The 17860-nt window shown below is 45.2% G+C and overlaps 1 long non-coding RNA gene across 6 annotated transcripts in view; it reads right to left on the bottom strand.

Moving 5' to 3' along the window:
• Nucleotides 1-17860, bottom strand: part of LOC122922173 — a 50543-nt gene that overhangs the window by 11708 nt on the left and 20975 nt on the right. For 4 of the 6 annotated variants that reach the window (XR_006387101.1, XR_006387103.1, XR_006387100.1 and 1 more), the window contains 3 exons: nt 14320-14409; nt 9269-9343; nt 8305-8362 (listed from right to left, as the gene is read on the bottom strand). This is a non-coding gene — a long non-coding RNA (uncharacterized LOC122922173). Of the gene's footprint in view, nt 1-7661; nt 8005-8304; nt 8363-9268; nt 9344-14319; nt 14410-15014; nt 16675-17860 lie in introns of those variants that run through there. The other 2 variants (XR_006387104.1, XR_006387102.1) reach the window with 2 other exon arrangements.

Raw genomic sequence — 17860 nt, 5'->3', positions numbered from 1 at the left:
TGTACAAGAATATAACTACTATAATACTGCTCCTATGTACAAGAATATAACTACTATAATACTGCCTCCTATGTACAAGAATATAACTACTATAATACTGCTCCTATGTACAAGAATATAACTACTATAATACTGCCTCCTATGTACAAGAATATAACTACTATAATACTGCTCCTATGTACAAGAATATAACTACTATAATACTGCCTCCTATGTACAAGAATATAACTACTATATACTGCTCCTATGTACAAGAATATAACTACTATAATACTGCCTCCTATGTACAAGAATATAACTACTATAATACTGCTCCTATGTACAAGAATATAACTACTATAATACTGCTCCTATGTACAAGAATATAACTACTATAATACTGCTCCCTATGTACAAGAATATAACTACTATAATACTGCTCCTATGTACAAGACTATAACTACTATAATACTGCTCCTATGTACAAGACTATAACTATTATAATGCTGCTTCTATGTACAAGAATATAACTACTATAATACTGCTCCTATGTACAAGAATATAACTACTATAATACTGCTTCTATGTACAAGAATATAAATACTATAATACTGCTTCTATGTACAAGAATATAAATACTATAATACTGCCTCCTATGTACAATAATATAACTACTATAATACTGCCTCCTATGTACAAGAATATAACCACTATAATACTGCTCCTATGTACAAGAATATAACTACTATAATACTGCCTTCTGTGTACAAGAATATAACTACTATAATACTGCTCCTATGTACAAGAATATAACTACTATAATACTGCCTCCTGTGTACAAGAATATAACTACTATAATACTGCTCCTATGTACAAGAATATAACTACTATAATACTGCTCCTATGTACAAGAATATAACTACTATAATACTGCTCCTATGTACAAGAATATAACTACTATAATATTGCCGCCTATGTACAGGAATATAACTACTATAATACTGCCTCCTATGTACAAGAATATAACTACTATAATACTGCTCCTATGTACAAGAATATACCTACTATAATACTGCTCCTATGTACAAGAATATAACTACTATAATACTGCTCCTATGTACAAGAATATAACTACTATAATACTGCTCCTATGTACAAGAATATAACTACTATAATATTGCCGCCTATGTACAGGAATATAACTACTATAATACTGCCTCCTATGTACAAGAATATAACTACTATAATACTGCTCCTATGTACAAGAATATACCTACTATAATACTGCTCCTATGTACAAGAATATAACTACTATAATACTGCTCCTATGTACAAGAATATAACTACTATAATACTGCTCCTATGTACAAGAATATAACTACTATAATATTGCCGCCTATGTACAGGAATATAACTACTATAATACTGCCTCCTATGTACAAGAATATAACTACTATAATACTGCTCCTATGTACAAGAATATACCTACTATAATACTGCTCCTATGTACAAGAATATAACTACTATAATACTGCTCCTATGTACAAGAATATAACTACTATAATACTGCTCCTATGTACAAGAATATAACTACTATAATACTGCCCCTATGTACAGGAATATAACTACTATAATACTGCCTCCTATGTACAAGAATATAACTACTATAATACTGCTCCTATGTACACGAATATAACTACTATAATACTGCTCCTATGTACAAGAGTATAACTACTATAATACTGCTCCTATGTACAAGAATATAACTACTATAATACTGCTCCTATGTACAAGAGTATAACTACTATAATACTGCCTCCTATGTACAAGAATATAACTACTATAACACTGCTCCTATGTACAAGACTATAACTACTATAATACTGCCCCTATGTACAGGAATATAACTACTATAATACTGCCTCCTATGTACAAGAATATAACTACTATAATACTGCCTCCTATGTACAAGAATATAACTACTATAATACTGCTCCTATGTACAAGAATATAACTACTATAATACTGCTCCTATGTACAAGGATATAACTACTATAATACTGCTCCTATATACAAGAATATAACTACTATAATACTGCTCCTATGTACAAGAATATAACTACTATAATACTGCTCCTATGTACAAGAATATAACTACTATAATACTGCTCCTATGTACAAGAATATAACTACTATAATACTGCTCCTATGTACAAGAATACAACTACTATAATACTGCCTCCTATGTACAAGAGTATAACTACTATAATACTGCCTCCTATGTACAAGAATATAACTACTATAATACTACTCCTATGTACAGGAATATAACTACTATAATACTGCCGCCTATGTACAGGAATATGACTACTATAATACTGCTCCTATGTACAGGAATATAACTACTATAATACTACTCCTATGTACAGGAATATAACTACTATAATACTGCCGCCTATGTACAGGAATATGACTACTATAATATTGCCTCCAGACTAACATTTTTCCACCCTATGTGTTAGGATGTCACCAATACGACACTGGAGAGGAAATTCCACAATCTCCCGTCACCCGAGTGCTGAGTGTAACTGTACAGAGATAATTCCTGCACCAGACACGAGAGGACAAGTGACATTCTGAAGACAGTTGAACTGCTGCACAAGTGGCCAGCGCAACGCTCCACCCAACGTAACAATGTGCGCCTGGGTGCAGCTGTATATGACAGGATTCCTGAGGCTCTAGATGATGGGAGTATTAATGGATCCTCTTACTACACTATTAAAGGGCTAATCTCAGCAGCTCTGTCCCTATGACACTGGCTGACCTGTTACATGTGTTCGGCAGCTGAAGACATCAGTGTTGGTCTCATGTTCATATGCTGAGAAAATTATGTTTTATTATATGCAAATGAGCCTCTAGGAGCAATGGGGGCGTTACCATTACACCTAGAGGCTCTGCTCTCTCTCTGCAGCTGCCGCGTCTTCTCCACTTTGATTGACAGGGCCAGGCGTGATCACTTTTGCACTGCCTGGTGCTGAGTGGAGAGGGCGCGGCACTTGCACAGAAAGCTGGGCCTCTAGGTGCAACGGCAACTCCCCCGTTGCACCTAGAGGCTCATTTGCATACATTAATACATCACTTTTCTCAGCAATGCGTGCACATACTGTATGAACATGGGACCAACACAGACGCCTTCAGGTGCCGAACACACATGTAACAGGTCAGCCAGTGTCATAGGGACAAAACTGCTGAAGGCATGACATGTGTGAACAGAGCCTATAAATTTGCAGTGCATGGCCTGAAAAATCTCCTGCCATATTCCATCTCTCGCCAGGCCAGTATGTGAGCGTACGTCTGCGCTGTGTGGAAGAGCAGAGACTATGCCATTCCGTGCTGGGGTACACAGCCAAAAATGTATACCGCACTGTATCTGCTTTTTACTATGGGGTCCTATGGGTATAATCGGGAAATCCTCCAGACATGTACCGTCACAAAAGAGACAGGACTAGGACGATGTCTCTTTCACGTCGGAGGCCAGTGACCCATGGGTGTTTGATGGAGATTAGACTGGGAAACATCACCTAAGGGTCCATTCACACGTCCTTATGTGTTTTGCGGATTCGCAAAACATGGACACCGGCAATGTGCGTTCCACATTTTGCGGACCGCACATCACTGGCACTGTCATAGATCCTGCAATGTGCAATCAGTGTATGGTGACCTTAAAGGGTTATTCCAACTTTTGGCGAGTACATACCTGGGACTGGAAGCCTCACTGATGAAGACAAGCAGTACTGCCTACAAGTGAAAACTTGCCATAAAAGTTTGAATACCCCTTTAAGGCTTTGTGTGCAATGTCTGAGCCCCCCCAGGCAGTATGTGTTGCCCCCCTGACTCCTATTGCAAAAACTGTCCACTGGGTGGTACTTTGTTTGCGATGGCCCTTTTTTAACTCCTACTAACCAGACCCCCATGTCATCTCCTTGCTATGTCCACCACACCACTTCTTGGTCTTTTAACCCTTCGCAGCAGCTATGTGTCTGGACGCCAAGCTCCGAGCAGTCTGATTGGCTATGCGGTCTGTGCCGGGATGGCAGGGTCTTCGTCCGCTATCTCCCAGCTGATTCTACTTTACAAACCTTTGATGTGAAAAACAACTGCTTCTTATTCTACCCAGATATTCACGTGGCTTCTAAAGATGTTTTCTCCCTTCCAGCTGAGGATTCTGGTGACTGGGTGAGGAAGACATTACGCAGCGCACATGGCATGTTTTGGACCACAGAGTTGACATTTCATGTGACAACAGTCGTTTCATGTGAGTCTATAGAGCGGGGAGAGCGGTTCTGGCAAAGGAGACGAATACTCAGCAGATTAGTAATTTGTCCATTCACTGTACAGTGATCGGGGGAACCCCACCCAAAACCAAGAAGATCTGAGATGTGAGATCCAACCAGAGGGTGTCACTCTACCAGGCCCGGGTTTACTAAGTGCAGCCGAAAACTGATGAGCTCCCATCTATTGGGACTTAACATTGTGTCACATTGTCACTGTCCTGTACCCCAAGTATCAGCGTGTCACTGTCCTGTACCCCAAGTATCACTGTGTCATTGTCCTGTACCCCAAGTATCAGCGTGTCACTGTCCTGTACCCCAAGTATCAGCGTGTCACTGTCCTGTACCCCAAGTATCACCATGTCACTGTCCTGTACCCCAAGTATCAGCGTGTCACTGTCCTGTACCTCAAGTATCATCGTGTCACTGTCCTGTACCCCAAGTATCACTGTGTCATTGTCCTGTACCCCAAGTATCAGCGTGTCACTGTCCTGTACCCCAAGTATCATAGTGCCACTGTCCTGTACCCCAAGTATCACCATGTCACTGTCCTGTACCCCAAGTATCAGCGTGTCACTGTCCTGTACCTCAAGTATCATCGTGTCACTGTCCTGTACCCCAAGTATCAGCGTGTCACTGTCCTGTACCCCAAGTATCGTCGTGTCACTGTCCTATACCCCAAGTATCGTCGTGTCACTGTCCTGTACCCCAAGTATCGTCGTGTCACTGTCCTATACCCCAAGTATCAGCGTGTCACTGTCCTGTACCCCAAGTATCAGCGTGTCACTGTCCTGTACCCCAAGTATCAGCGTGTCACTGTCCTGTACCCCAAGTATCAGCGTGTCACTGTCCTGTACCCCAAGTATCAGCGTGTCACTGTCCTGTACCCCAAGTATCAGCGTGTCACTGTCCTGTACCCCAAGTATCAGCGTGTCACTGTCCTGTACCCCAAGTATCAGCGTGTCACTGTCCTGTACCCCAAGTATCAGCGTGTCACTGTCCTGTACCCCAAGTATCAGCGTGTCACTGTCCTGTACCTCAAGTATCGTCGTGTCACTGTCCTGTACCCCAAGTATAATCGTGTCACTGTCCTGTACCCCAAGTATCAGCGTGTCACTGTCCTGTACCCCAAGTATCACCATGTCACTGTCCTGTACCCCAAGTATCAGCGTGTCACTGTCCTGTACCCCAAGTATCAGCGTGTCACTGTCCTGTACCCCAAGTATCACCATGTCACTGTCCTGTACCCCAAGTATCAGCGTGTCACTGTCCTGTACCTCAAGTATCATCGTGTCACTGTCCTGTACCCCAAGTATCAGCGTGTCACTGTCCTGTACCCCAAGTATCGTCGTGTCACTGTCCTATACCCCAAGTATCGTCGTGTCACTGTCCTATACCCCAAGTATCGTTGTGTCACTGTCCTGTACCCCAAGTATAATCGTGTCACTGTCCTCTACCCCAAGTATCATCGTTTCACTGTCCTCTACCCCAAGTATCATCGTTTCACTGTCCTGTACCCCAAGTATTACTGTGTCACTGTCCTGTACCCCAAGTATCATCGTGTCACTGTCCTGTACCCCAAGAATCACTGTGTCACTGTCCTGTACCCCAAGTATCAGCATTTCACTGTCCTGTACCCCAAGTATTACTGTGTCACTGTCCTGTACCCCAAGTATCACTGTCCTATACCCCAAGTATCACCGTGTCACTGTCCTGTACCCCAAGTATCAGCGTTTCACTGTCCTGTACCCCAAGTATCATTGTGTCACTGTCCTGTACCCCAAGTATCACTGTGTCACTGTCCTGTACCCCAAGTATCGTTGTGTCACTGTCCTGTACCCCAAGTATCACTGTGTCACTGTCCTGTACCCCAAGTATCGTTGTGTCACTGTCCTGTACTCCAAGTATCATCGTGTCACTGTCCTGTACCCCAAGTATCAGCGTGTCACTGTCCTGTACCCCAAGTATCACCGTGTCACTGTCCTGTACCCCAAGTATCACTGTCCTATACCCCAAGTATCAGCGTGTCACTGTCCTGTACCCCAAGTATCATCGTGTCACTGTCCTGTACCCCAAGTATCAGCGTTTCACTGTCCTGTACCCCAAGTATCATCGTGTCACTGTCCTGTACCCCAAGTATCGTCGTGTCACTGTCCTGTACCCCAAGTATCATCGTGTCACTGTCCTGTACCCCAAGTATCAGCGTGTCACTGTCCTGTACCCCAAGTATCAGCGTGTCACTGTCCTGTACCCCAAGTATCATCGTGTCACTGTCCTGTACCCCAAGTATCACCGTGTCACTGTCCTGTACCCCAAGTATCATCGTGTCACTGTCCTGTACCCCAAGTATCAGCGTGTCACTGTCCTGTACCCCAAGTATCAGCGTGTCACTGTCCTGTACCCCAATTATCACTGTGTCACTGTCCTGTACCCCAAGCATCACTGTGTCACTGTCCTGTACCCCAAGTAACAGCGTATCACTGTCCTGTACCCCAAGTAACAGCGTATCACTGTCCTGTACCCCAAGTAACAGCGTATCACTGTCCTGTACCCCAAGTAACAGCGTATCACTGTCCTGTACCCCAAGTAACAGCGCATCACTGTTCTGTTCCCCAGTGGTCAGCACGTCACTGTCCCTTACCCCAAGCATTATTGTCCTGTACCCCAAGTGTCGATGTGTTATTGTCCCATACCCCAATTGTCAGCATGTCATTGCCCCATACTCCAAGTGCTGAGGCATCATTGTCCTGCACCCTAAGCACTGGCGTGTATTGTCCTGTCTGCAGTACTTTTTCTTTGTTCAAAAATAATCAATCTCTAACGGAACCGACACAAACTGATCATTACTGATGCTCCAAATGAGACGGATTAGAGATAAGAGAATTTCATATTTTGAAATTCATTTGCGATTCGTTTACTGGTAAAAGCAGAATAGGGTTATGGATTCCGTTACCACGGACCATAACGCAATTCTATGACGGAATGCATATCGGAAACGGGACGGATCCGTTATGCAGCCCATAAACTTCTATTATGACGGAATGAATAACGGAATGCCTCTAAAGGCATTCCGTCATAGAATTGCGTTATGGTCCGTGGTAACGGAATCTATAACGCAATTCTGCTTTTACCAGTAAACGAATCGCAAACGAATTTGGAAATATGAAATTCGCTCATCTCTAAGACGTTATTGTAAGTGCTGCTTACAAGTAATAGGTAACTGATGCTTATACTTATAAGTAACTGATGCTTATAATACAGGATCCGTTTTTCATTTTTTTTTTACAATACTCATTGCATCACCCCTTGAAGGGGTTAAGAAATAGCTACAATTCATGAGACGTCCTTTTACTAGAGCTATAAACCGCACGTGAAAGCTATTTCGGTGACGTTAATGTCACCATTCAGGAAGAAGCTCTTGTGCAATCACTAATTAGAGTGGATTTATTTGTGACGAGGCCGAGACGGCCCGGCCAGGGTGACACAGCGCAGGCCTCCTCCTGGATAAATACTCCTTTGCTGACACTGCGCCATGTTAGTGTTAATGTCCTTTTGAGGAGGATTAATTAGATTACAACAATTAGCGCTTGTCGTGGAGATTTCCTTGGGTTAGAACTTTTTGGGAAATGAACTGCGCTTGAGCCATAATCTTATCTTTTCTGTAGTGACAATCTGTGGTAAAAGGCGGATTCCACTGAAATACAAAAATACCAGTAAATGAGCGTCCATAAGTCGTCCTCTTCTGCCAAGTTGGTGGATTTACACGGGCAGATTCTCCGGAACGACGTGCCTGTGAACGCTCATTCCTGACAATCTGTCAGTGTAAATCATTTCGGAACGTGCTGTGTGAACAGTGACCTACCGCCCAGAAACAATGCAGCTGTATGAGGACAAGCGATCGCTATAGGGATTCCTCGTCCGCATACGGTATACAAGGTAGACAATATTGCTGCTATTACAGGTCCAAAAGGAGGTGCCACAAAAACGTACATACCACGTAAAAAGGAGTGTGATCCTGCAGGCGTCGCTTCATGCTTTCTTCTCTAATCTGCCTAGAGACAAGCGAAATGAAAAGGTCAACACCGACACTACCCCTTGTGGTTTAGGACAGTGAAAAGGTTAACATAAGCATCCCTGGTAGCCTAGAGAAGTGATAGGGTTCATGTACAAAACCCTAGTGGGATAGGGAAGTGAAAGGGGTGGATGCATGCATTCCTGGTGGTCTAGGGCAGTGAAAACGGTTCATCTAAGAATCCTTGGTGGTCTACAGCAGTGAAAGGGTTAATGAAAGCATGACCTTGGGCAGTAAATGGGTGGATGTAAGCACCTGTGGTATCCTGGGACTGTAGAAACCCTGGTGGTCTAGAGCAGTGAAAGGGTTGATGTAAGACTCCCAGGCAGTCTAGGGCAACTAAAAAGATCACATAAGCATCCCTGGTGGACTAGGGCAGTGAAAATGTTCATGTAAGCTTCCTTGGTGGCCTAGGGATGTGAAAGGGTTAATGTAAGTATCCCTGGTGATCTAGGGCAGTGAAAGGGGTTGAAGTAAGTCTCCCAGGCAATCTAGGGCAACTAAAAAGATCACGTAAGCATCCCTGGTGGACTAGGGCAGTGAAAATGTTCGTGTAAGCTTCCTTGGTGGCCTAGCGATGTGAAAGGGTTAATGTAAGTATCCCTGGTGATCTAGGGCAGTGAAAGGGTAAGCATAAGCAATAAAGGGGTAAGAAATAAATTTTCAATAACAATGATAATTGCTGGCAAAATAAAATGTAATGCCTATTACTGACAGGTGTGCCACTTACCAGCCAGGTGGCAACTCCTGTCATTGGACCAGCTAATGAAAGGTACTGGGTATGTTCAGGGGATCCAACCAGGTTACAGGAGTAAGAATATCTACATCCCCCTCAGAAAAGAGTCTGTAAAGGGGGTTGTCTAGCTGAAAGCCCATTTGCAGATACCTTCTGTAGGGTCTCAGTTAATAGAGGAAGGTCTCCCATTTACAACCATGAGGGTCTTGCCCTGGAGGAGCGTTCCTGAAAATAAAACATCCATTACTTATGAGCTTTGGAGCCTCCGGTGTAACTGTAAACACCTCATGACCAAGGAACTCGATTTTATGTTTTCACCTCTGATCAAATAATCCTTTATGGAAATCTTACTACGGAGGCCGATCTCAACGACCATTACCGAGATCCAGGGAGGTTTTGCACAGAGAATTGTTAATCATAGTTCGATGGAAATTCTGCATCAGTTAAAAAATACACAGTTTGTTCTGGGTCCAATGAATGGGTCTATTATCTCAGTGCATTTCATGATCATGGGTGGACTGGCCACAGACACTACAGGGGAATTTTCCTGTGGGCTGATGCCCAAGGGGCAGCCCGAGCAAACCCCCGCCCCCCCCCCCCCGGACCAGCAGCACTGGGTTATATTGTTCTGCTGGGGCAGTATATTGTGCTGCACTGTGGTATTTGGTGCTGCTGGGGCAGTATATTGTGCTGCACTGTGGTATTTGGTTCTGCTGGTGCAGTATATTGTGCTGCACTGTGGTATTTGGTTCTGCTGGGGCAGTATATTGTGCTGCACTGTGGTATCTGGTTCTGCTGGGGCAGTATATTGTGCTGCACTGTGGTATTTGGTGCTGCTGGGGCAGTATATTGTGCTGCACTGTGGTATTTGGTTCTGCTGGTGCAGTATATTGTGCTGCACTGTGGTATTTGGTGCTGCTGGGGCAGTATATTGTGCTGCACTGTGGTATTTGCTTCTGCTGGGGCAGTATATTGTGCTACACTGTGGTATTTGGTTCTGCTGGTGCAGTATATTGTGCTGCACTGTGGTATTTGCTTCTGCTGAGGCAGTATATTGTGCTGCACTGTGGTATTTGGTTCTGCTGGGGCAGTATATTGTGCTGCACTGTGGTATTTGGTTCTGCTGGGGCAGTATATTGTGCTGCACTGTGGTATCTGGTTCTGCTGGGGCAGTATATTGTGCTGCACTGTGGTATCTGGTTCTGCTGGGGCAGTATATTGTGCTGCACTGTGGTATCTGGTTCTGCTGGGGCAGTATATTGTGCTGCACTGTGGTATCTGGTTCTGCTGGGGCAGTATATTGTGCTGCACTGTGGTATTTGGTGCTGCTGGGGCAGTATATTGTGCTGCACTGTGGTATTTGGCTCTGGTGGGGCAGTATATTGTGCTGCACTGTGGTAGTTAGTTCTGCTGGGGCAGTATATTGTGCTGCACTGTGGTATTTGGTTCTGCTGGGGCAGTATATTGTGCTGCACTGTGGTATTGGTTCTGCTGGGGCAGTATATTGTGCTGCACTGTGGTATTTGGTTCTGCTGGTGCAGTATATTGTGCTGCACTGTGGTATTTGGTTCTGCTGGGCAGTATATTGTGCTGCACTGTGGTATTTGGTTCTGCTGGGGCAGTATATTGTGCTGCACTGTGGTATTTGGTTGCTGCTGGGGCAGTATATTGTGCTGCACTGTGGTATCTGGTTCTGCTGGGCAGTATATTGTGCTGCACTGTGGTATTTGGTTCTGCTGGGGCAGTATATTGTGCTGCACTGTGGTATCTGGTTCTGCTGGGGCAGTATATTGTGCTGCACTGTGGTATTCTGGTTCTGCTGGGGCAGTATATTGTGCTGCACTGTGGTATTTGGTTCTGCTGGGGCAGTATATTGTGCTGCACTGTGGTATTTGGTTCTGCTGGGGCAGTATATTGTGCTGCACTGTGGTATTTGGTTCTGCTGGGGCAGTATATTGTGCTGCACTGTGGTATTTGGTTCTGCTGGGGCAGTATATTGTGCTGCACTGTGGTATTTGGTTCTGCTGGGGCAGTATATTGTGCTGCACTGTGGTATTTGGTTCTGCTGGGGCAGTATATTGTGCTGCACTGTGGTATTTGGTTCTGCTGGGGCAGTATATTGTGCTGCACTGTGGTATTTGGTTCTGCTGGGGCAGTATATTGTGCTGCACTGTGGATTAAGGTTCTGCTGGGGCAGTATATTGTGCTGCACTGTGGTATTGGTTCTGCTGGGGCAGTATATTGTGCTGCACTGTGGTATTTGGTTCTGCTGGTGCAGTATATTGTGCTGCACTGTGGTATTTGGTTCTGCTGGGGCAGTATATTGTGCTGCACTGTGGTATTTGGTTCTGCTGGGGCAGTATATTGTGCTGCACTGTGGTATTTGGTTCTGCTGGGGCAGTATATTGTGCTGCACTGTGGTATTTGGTTCTGCTGGGGCAGTATATTGTGCTGCACTGTGGTATTTGGTTCTGCTGGGGCAGTATATTGTGCTGCACTGTGGTATTTGGTTCTGCTGGGGCAGTATATTGTGCTGCACTGTGGTATTTGGTTCTGCTGGGGCAGTATATTGTGCTGCACTGTGGTATTTGGCTTTGCTGGGGCAGTATATTGTGCTGCACTGTGGTATTTGGTTCTGCTGGGGCAGTATATTGTGCTGCACTGTGGTATTTGGTTCTGCTGGGGCAGTATATTGTGCTGCACTGTGGTATTGGTTCTGCTGGGGCAGTATATTGTGCTGCACTGTGGTATTTGGTTCTGCTGGGGCAGTATATTGTGCTGCACTGTGGTATCTGGTTCTGCTGGGCAGTATATTGTGCTGCACTGTGGTATTTGGTTCTGCTGGGGCAGTATATTGTGCTGCACTGTGGTATTTGGTTCTGCTGGGGCAGTATATTGTGCTGCACTGTGGTATTTGGTTCTGCTGGGGCAGTATATTGTGCTGCACTGTGGTATTTGGTTCTGCTGGGGCAGTATATTGTGCTGCACTGTGGTATTTGGTTCTGCTGGGGCAGTATATTGTGCTGCACTGTGGTATTTGGTTCTGCTGGGGCACTATATTCTGCTGCACTGTGGTATTTGGTTCTGCTGAGGCAGTATATTGTGCTGCACTGTGGTATTTGGTTCTGCTAGGGCAGTATATTGTGCTGCACTGTGGTATTCGGTTCTGCTGGGGCAGTATATTGTGCTGCACTGTGGTATTTGGTGCTGCTGGGGCAGTATATTGTGTTGCACTGTGGTATTTGGTTCTGCTGGGGCAGTATATTGTGCTCCACTGTGGTATTTGCTTCTGCTGGGCAGTATATTGTGCTGCACTGTGGTATTGGTTCTGCTGGGGCAGTATATTGTGCTGCCCTGTGGTATTTGGTTCTGCTGGGACAGTATATTGTGCTGCCCTGTGGTATTGGTTCTGCTGGGGCGGTATTTTGTGCTGCACTTTTGTATTTGGTTCTGCTGGGGCAGTACATTGTGTTGCACTGTGGTATTTGGTTCTGCTGGCGCAGTATTTTGTGCTGCACTGTGGTGTCTGATTCTGCTGCGGCAGTATATTGTGCTGCACTGTGGTATTTGGTTCTGCTGGGGCAGTATATTGTGCTGCACTATGGTATTTGGTTCTGCTGGGGCAGTATATTGTGCTGCACTGTGGTATTTGGTTCTGCTGGGGCAGTATATTGTGCTGCACTGTGGTATTTGGTTCTGCTGGGGCAGTATATTGTGCTGCACTGTGGTATTTGGTTCTGCTGAGGCATTATACCTGTCCTAATCATACAGCAGGACAAGTTACTTCACAACACTGAGCTAAAGAGCTGCCTCATCCTCCTCTCTGCTCTAGTTGTCAGGGATTATGATCCTGAATACAGGTGAATCTCTGTGGGAATGGAGATAACGAGGAGACATGAGAGGATATTGAGCGGCAGCACTTGTATGTAGTCTCCATTACCACAGCCTGTCCTGTCCGTCCTCTCTGTACTTCATGTCTCCTCATGAACTAAATTCCCCAGAGATTCAGCTAAAGTTCTTATCACCTGTATTCAGGATCGTAAGCCCTGACAAGCAGAGCAGAGAGTAGGATGAGGCGGCTCTTTAGCTCAGTGTTGTGAAGTAACTTGTTCTGCTGTGTGATTAGGACAAGTTTTGTATGTACTAATAGGACGGCGGCCATTTTGTTTCCTCTGATAATTGCTCCCTAGATAAAACGAGCCATAATAAATAATGAAAGGTATTTGGGAATATATTTATTATAAAGTAATATTTAAGTATTTTAATTTTCTTAATTCCCGGAGAACCCCTTTAAAGGGTTTCTACCACCAGAAATACTGTTATGTAGCGGACTGACATTAGCGATGCGCTCAGCACTACATAACAGTATGTTTCTAACATTTGTCCCTGCAGCACTTTTATAATATGCTAATGAGCCTCTAGGTGCTATGTGGGTGTAAAATCAGCACCTAGAGGCTCCGTCCACTCACCCTTTATCCCGCCCAGGTCCCCTGTTCTGCCCGCCCCACTCCTCTTGATTGATGCCAAGGTCCACCGCATCGTTGACGAAATCCCGCTCCTGCGCCGTTCACTTCTGTATTCGGCGCAGGCGCAGTGAGTGAATGATGCGCTCCTGGTGCCGGATTCCTCACTGCGCCTGTGCCGACTACGTCACAGTGAGGAAGCCCACATCAGGAGAGCGGCCTTCACTCACTGCGCCGAAGACAGAAGTGAACGGCGCAGGCGCGGGATTTCGTGAACGATGCGGTGGACCGTGGCATCAATCAAGAGGAGTGGGGCGGGCAGAACAGGCGCATCGCTAATGTCAGTCAGCTACATAACCATATTTCTGGTGGTAGAACCCCTTTGAGGACAAACCTGCTATTCCCATTGCCCACCCCCATTAAACACAATACCATTTCTTTGACAGAACTGTTGAGGCATAAGCTGTGGTTTTATCAATCAATGCAATTGTTGAGCGATACACCGGGGAGCCTGACGCCTATCACAACACTTCACCTCAATGGTCTGATGGGCATGCTTACTGGATGGCGGCAAAAATATTCCCACATTTCAGCAGGACCACACCTGTGCCTGACTGGCCACCACATGGTTCACCACTGAGGACCACTCGCGTAGCCATGACCTCCCCACTGACAGCTGTCTTGCTGCTCGACAGTCCCCTTTTATCAATACCAACTACCATGTACCCCACACATTACCTATCGTTCCTCATTTGTATCTCCCACCACGTTAGTAGCTCACTGGGAGGGGGTTCCTTCTGATTCTGCAGAGCTCGTAGGGCGGTGAAACTGGAGGAAAGTGATTTGGAAAAGTATTATTAATAATTACGGTATGTAAGTTTAGTTATTGAAAACAACAAGTGTTAGAAGGCCATTGTCCCAAGTGACTGCTGGATGGGAGTCATGTGGTGATAGATCAGCACCCATCAGGAGAACGTTAGATACACTAGGACCCTCTAGATCAGGCATGCTCAACCTGTGGCCCTCCAGCTGTTGCCAAACTACAGCTCCCAGCATGCCCGGACAGCCTACAGCAGGGCATGGTGGGAGTTGTAGTTTTACAACAGCTGGAGGGCCACCATTTGGGCATCCCTGCTCTAAAAGAATAAGGCATGGTACACAAGTAAATATAACTACTGATAGCAGCCCATACACACCAATGTTTACAGTGAGATCTTTCCGAGTGGGCTGGTGAATATATAAGCTACCGTCCTCAACATGAACTGGAAGAACCTCGAAGAACTACATTTCCCAACCAGAAATGGCACCGATGAAGCCAAGCCTATAGAGATATAACCTTCATCCAGTTGTCTCCTACCAACTTTGCAGAATACTATGACTATACATAGCTGACCATATTTATAATGAAACTGCAGAAGGGCAGGTCCAAATACCTCCAAATCCTAGCAATTCAAATCCACAACGATGATGTGTCTGCAGGGAAACCACAGGCAGCTGGAAGGTGTGGAAGATGCTACTTTCCCTGAATAAGGTTACATAAATTATAGCATAATGTACGCATTAAGCATGCTTCCCTGGGGATGGAAACAAACCAAGGTTAAGAATTAATCTAGAGGTCCAAAGGTCCAGTAATTTTTCCTGTGGATTGCCTAAGAAACATGGACTAAAAGCATTGCATTGTGGGTTAATTAATCCCGGATCCTCTGGAGAAGAATTTGAGCCGTAGACACAAACATAATAAACTTGGGCAGATGTGATATTGCATAATTCTCCTGTTATAGTCATGTGGGGGATCCCGTTTCATCACCACATTAACCGTTCGCTTCCCATGATACAGAGCAGCGGTTCATGTGTGACTCACAGGAGAAAGCAGCCACGTGGAAGAGCATGAGCAGAATGAGAACATGGTCTAGTCATCAGGCTCCACCGGTGGAGCTTCATCTCAGGTCGGGCTTCAGAGAGCAGATGTTATAGTCCTCTCTGCATTGGTGTCAGCAGTTCGTGTTCTCCACGGACAGCACCAGAGCATCCACAACTTTATGCAACAGAATATAGCATCTCTTTATCTAAGGATAGGTTCATATGTGCGTTGGACGTTCTGTCAAGAGCCCCCATCAAAGATTCTGTCAAGAATGAGAAATAAGGTAGCACAGACAGGCTAAATGATGGCCACCATAATAGTAATAGTCAATGGGGTCTCTATGATCACAAGGCCCGGAGGCAGCAAAGCAAGCACAAAGATGCTGATGTTTGGGCTGGTGGCAGGCGCATCATGGTTTAGGCTGGTGGAAGGAATATCATGTTTGGGCTGGTAGAGGGGGCATCATGGTTAAGGGCTGGTAGTAGAAAAACATCATGGTTTTGGGCTAGTGGAGGGGGACATCATGGTTTGGGGTTAGTGAAAGGAACATCGAGGTTTGGGCTGGTGTCAGGGGCATCATGGTTTGGGGCTTGTGGAGAGGGACATCATGGTTTGGGCTGCTTTGCTTCCTCAGAGCTTGGATGCCTTGCAATTATTGGAGGCCAATTGAATTAGGTGTATGAAAACATCTTCCAGGAGAATGTAAGGGCAGAGGTCCACAGCCTCAAGCCGAAGAGACATTGGATGATGCAACATGACAACGACCCAAAGTAAATCAAATAAAAAAACACCTGAAATAGAAAAATGGTGTGGTGGAATGACCCTATGGAGTTGCTGTGACCTGACCTAATGAGAGCCGTGCAGGGAAACCATCCCAGAAATACTGAAGAACTGAAGGACAACTGCAGGGAGCCATGGTGCATAATTCCTCCTCAACATTGTGCAAATCATATTTGAAGCTACAGGAAACATTAGGTGGAGATGACTGCTGCTGAAGGAGGATCTACACAGGTTATTACATTCAAGAGTTCACTGACTTTCTCTCGACACTGTGGATGCTTGTTCATTGTGTTCAATAAAAGAAATGAGCGGTACAACTGGTTTGTATGTTATGAGCTGGTACATGGTGTTGGTACTAGTTGTGACTTAGAGAACTATCAGACCACATTTATTAGCAATCAATGCAGAAATCCAGGACATTCCAAAGGGTTCATTTACTTTGTTTGCAGCACTTTCAGACAGTACTAAACACAATAGGCTTGTTTGCAGCTCTTTCAGACAGTACTAAACACAATAGGCTTAGATACACTGCCTCAGCAGACAGTACTAAACACAATAGGCTTAGATACACTGCCTCAGCAGACAGTACTAGACACAATAGGCTTGGATACACTGCCTCAGCAGACAGTACTAGACACAAGAGGCTTAGATACACTGCCTCAGCAGACAGTGCTAAACACAATAGGCTGGGATACACTGCCTCAGCAGACAGCACTAGACACAAGAGGCTTAGATACACTGCCTCAGCAGACAGTACTAAACACAATAGGCTTAGATACACTGCCTCAGCAGACAGTACTAAACACAATAGGCTTGGATACACTGCCTCAGCAGACAGTACTAGACACAAGAGGCTTAGATACACTGCCTCAGCAGACAGTGCTAAACACAATAGGCTGGGATACACTGCCTCAGCAGACAGCACTAGACACAAGAGGCTTAGATACACTGCCTCAGCAGACAGTACTAGACACAATAGGCTGGGATACACTGCCTCAGCAGACAGTACTAGACACAATAGGCTTGGATACACTGCCTCAGCAGACAGTACTAGACACAATAGGCTTGGATACACTGCCTCAGCAGACAGTACTAGGCACAATAGGCTTAGATACACTGCCTCAGCAGACAGTACTAAACACAATAGGCTGGGATACACTGCCTCAGCAGACAGTACTAGACACAATGGGCTTGGATACACTGCCTCAGCAAACAGTACTAGACACGATAGGCTTGGATACACTGCCTCAGCAGACAGTACTAAACACATTAGGCTTGGATACACTGCCTCAGCAGACAGTACTAGACACAATAGGCTTAGATACACTGCCTCAGCAGACAGTACTAGACACGATAGGCTTAGAAACACTGCCTCAGCAGACAGTACTAGACACAATAGGCTTGGATACACTGCCTCAGCAGACAGTACTAGACACAATAGGCTTGGATACACTGCCTCAGCAGACAGTACTAGACACAATAGGCTTAGATACACTGCCTCAGCAGTCAGTGCTAGACACGATAGGCTTGGATACACTGCCTCAGCAGACAGTACTAGACACAATAGGCTTGGATACACTGCCTCAGCAGACAGTACTAAACACATTAGGCTTGGATACACTGCCTCAGCAGACAGTA

The sequence above is a fragment of the Bufo gargarizans genome, chromosome 11 (assembly GCF_014858855.1).
Source record: "Bufo gargarizans isolate SCDJY-AF-19 chromosome 11, ASM1485885v1, whole genome shotgun sequence".
Taxonomy (NCBI): Eukaryota; Metazoa; Chordata; class Amphibia; order Anura; family Bufonidae; genus Bufo; species Bufo gargarizans.
Note: the sequence above shows the minus strand (reverse complement) of the source record. Positions and strands in the feature narration are given on the sequence as shown.